This window comes from Egretta garzetta, unplaced genomic scaffold, assembly GCF_000687185.1.
Source record: "Egretta garzetta isolate BGI_Z169 unplaced genomic scaffold, ASM68718v1 scaffold640, whole genome shotgun sequence".
In the NCBI taxonomy this organism is placed as follows: Eukaryota; Metazoa; Chordata; class Aves; order Pelecaniformes; family Ardeidae; genus Egretta; species Egretta garzetta.
In genome coordinates, this window is record NW_009258264.1 from 761,055 (window position 1) to 764,774 (window position 3,720).

Here is a 3,720-nt window from a genome sequence, read left to right on the forward strand (position 1 = left end):
CCCGGGTAGGGAAAACCCTCTCCAGCTCCGCTGCTGCCCCGGGGGCCTCTCTGGTTTCACCACAAGTGACAGGGAATTACCCCTCGGTCTGCTGCTCCCCTTCCAGACGTGGCTGCGGGCGGATGCTGGAAATGGTTTTTGCAGTTTCTGAAAGCGCCGCGGCGTTCTCGCTGATGAGCACCAGGGTTCAGGGTGTGCAGGGGCCAAGGTTCAACTGACTGCACCGTTCGATCCCATCTTTTCTGGCTGTAGCTGCGCTCAGGTGTCCTCCAAAACGTGCTGCCCGCTGGGCCATGGTAGCTGGGGAGCTGGTGCCATCGTGTCTGTGCTTGGACAGGGGCCCGTGAGTGTCCCTCTTGACAAATACAGTTGCCAGCGTGTGGCCAGGCCAGGTATAAGCTGTTTTACTTATTATTTTTTAAAAATATGTGTGTTGCTTGAGTCACTCCACAATATTCAAGGGAAAGGGTGACTTTTTCCTCTTTTGGGCCGCATGCAAAGCTGTGTCACGAGCAGATGTGGGCACTGTTTTCACCCAGTTCCCCTGATAGTATTGCTGAAGGCATTTGCTCCTGGTCCGTGGGTCAGTCATCACATCGCATGCCCACCAAAGTATATCTGATGCCACCAGGGTCAGGATTTCTGGCTAAGCAAGTCTTGCCAAGTGGTGTTGCTGCCATTGCTTTCCCCCCAGTTAATTCCTGGCCGAATCCCTTGTAAATGAGACAGAGGTCTTTGCCTCGAGAACGCCTGCCATGACATTCTTTTGGTTACACATAAGCAGCTAAACATTTTGGAACTGGTTGGGAAATTTTCACCAGTTTAACAGGGAGGTTTGGTTGAGATTGTTTTGTTTGTTTTTGCACATGTGAAACGTCTGGGTTTTTTCCTTGTGTCTGGCAGGAGAGCTGCAGTTAGGGAATATTCATACGCTGATCTTGCTGACTTTCCTCAAGCTGTTTTTATTCCTGCTACTAGTCTATCCATAGATTGCTTTTTTTCCCCCTGTTCAGACTAAGACAAGAATAATCTCCTACATGCTTCAAACTGTGAGGAGAATGGGTAGGAATATTTTTGTGGCTGACTGGGCACAGGAGACGCAGACGTTGTCCTGATGTGTGCATTAACCATGCCTACGCAATGCCAAGCTGATTTTTCTCTTTTCGCCTTCCTCTGAAGCTTCTGACACAGCCCGTGGCTCCAGGAGGACATGGCAAGGGGGAATGGGAATATGAGCAACATTGCTTTTGAGTTTAATAGCGGCATTTCTTACCCCTGCTGCGTGCCTCAAGAGTGACTTGGGGCTTGGCCCTGCATCTTGCAAAACCGATTTGGCATTCTTAGGAGAGCTGATGTTTTTGGCTAGTTGGAGCTTCTGATAACTGTTGGCACAGCTGATTTATTGTCTGACTCGGTTCCCAAGGAGACCACATATGTAGCAGCCCGAGATAAGCGGCTTATAACCTAAAGGTGAATGCCTTAAAATATCAGAGTCCCTTTCTCTGTTTCCATTGATAGGGAGCTCTTGCTTTTTCCCTGCTATCTTTATTTCACTCTGTTATCAGAGAATTAAATACTTTGTGTTGAGGAACCTTTCTGTCTTTAGAATTGGCTGAAGTTATAAATCCAGCTGGATTTTCTGTTAGCTCTCTCAATGCAGATTTGTGGAGCGTAATGCCATTTCTCTAATTCCATAGCCCAATGACAGCTATCACACTGAGACCCAGAGCTGGAAGATCCCTGGATCACCATGGAACATGCACGTGCATACGGTGGCTGTACCACCCCCAGCCCTGCTTATTTGTGTGCTTCAGCCTCCTGCTGCCGAGACTTTGCCCGGGGTGAAGGGAAGCGCAGTCGTCCTGCTTGGGCTGTGGGGCTCCACCAGCTGGAGAAGGCGTTTGATGTGCGGGGCTCAATTTGTGACAGTGGTGATCTTATGGTGATGCTTTTCCAGTAATAACTCCAGCAGGATGTCAGGCTGTGTGACCTCGGCAACAGGGACGCTGTCACCTCCCGTGCACGTCAACACCGTGAGGATACTGAAGGGGGCCGTGAAAGGGGTCTTTTGGGGGCAACAGACCGGCAGCAATTTGCACCAGCAAAAAAAAAAAAAGAGCCAGTTTGTCAAGCGTGAAACAATTGTTATTTATCATGAAACGATTACTGGTTTGTGTTTAAAAATGGGAAGGGGCAGGAATCGGGTTGTCTGTTTTACAAAGGAATTTGGAAGGTAGTGGGGGAGGCAGAAGTGCTCCTGTTTGGCTTAGAAAATGTACAAAACCTGTTAGTAGAGCTTTGGAAGCATCGGATAGCTATCTGGCAAGATCCTGGGGTGTTCAAGAACTGCAGGAATAAAGACAGTTGTCTCCTGAAGCGTTGGCAAAGGGATGTGTATGAGAGAGAGGGACCAGCAGTCTGCTCACGCGTAGCAACAGACCCATCTTTCAAGTGGCACAAGCGTGCTCTCCTGCTCAGACTGGCATGCCCAGACATCACTTGCTGCAAAGCCAGCCTCCCCACCTCTCCAGCGAGAGAAAGGGTGAGTCTTGTCAACTTTTCATACACCTTTTTCCCCTGAGCGCATTCCAACTGGTTCAGCACCTGGGGTCAATTTGCGAAGGTGTGCACAGACCTTGCAGGCTTGATGGATTCACCCGACGAAACCTGCACTTTATACTTTCCCTCCCACTGCTTTGTTACACCCCCTCAGAGGCCACGTCTTGCAAACAGCAGCCTCCCTTGCAGGAGCAAAAGAAACGAGATCGTTCTTGGCGTTGGTCTGTGTCCTGTGCAAAAGTGTGGGGTGGCAGCCTGCGACGGCGATGCCACGCTGGCACGGTGCCTGCGCTGTGAAATACGGCATCGCAGGCAACACCCTGGCTTGGCTTTGTCTGTCAGTGGCCACCATGGCCCCGCTGGCTCCCCTCCGAGATGTAAAGCACCGGGTCAGGCTGTGGTCCCTCCGGGAGGGTGTCCTCCTTTCCCTTTCTAGCCGTGGCTGTAAGATGATGCCAAAACGCTGGGCAGCTTTTGGCTGAAGGGATGCTTCTCCTTAACTCTTACCAGGCAGAGGTGTGACTTGCAGTCCAAGCTGAAAGTCCTGTGGCATCATTTGTGAGTGCCCAGCACTGTTCCCTTTTTGTAACCAAGTCAGCAAAAGGAAAATGACGGTTTTCTGATTTTTCTCCAGTCGCACCGTCCACAGCGCCTGTGGCGTTAGCGACCCAAGGAAATACCCATTCGGCCACGAGCGTGACTGCTGACCTGACCACGCGCTGGACAGGCGAGGTAAAGCTTAAGAAACAAATCACTGAGTCCAGGCTTTGGCATCAAAGCCTGTGTTGGTGTTGAGTTTTGGCTCTTCAAAGCACTCGTTTTTCAGCTGAGATGTGCTTGGTTGATGCCTCTTATCCCTAGGTCCTTTACAATCCAAGGTTGTTTTCAAGGGGTAAATTGGGCCTGCGTGAGTTTTTGTGAGGGAGAGGGAAGCGACAAAGAGGGAACCAGTTCTTTTTCTAGCAGAGAAATTTTCAGACCATAATTAACGTGTCTTCTCCACGCATGTATGTGCATGCACACACCCAAACGTAGCTGGCTTTGATCTCTGCAGGGAGGCTAGGGAGAATACAGAGATTATAAAATCAAACTTATTATTATGGACAGAGCACGGGGATAACTGCGCTGCCTTCCCTTGGGCTTTGGAAAACGGCAGGCTTG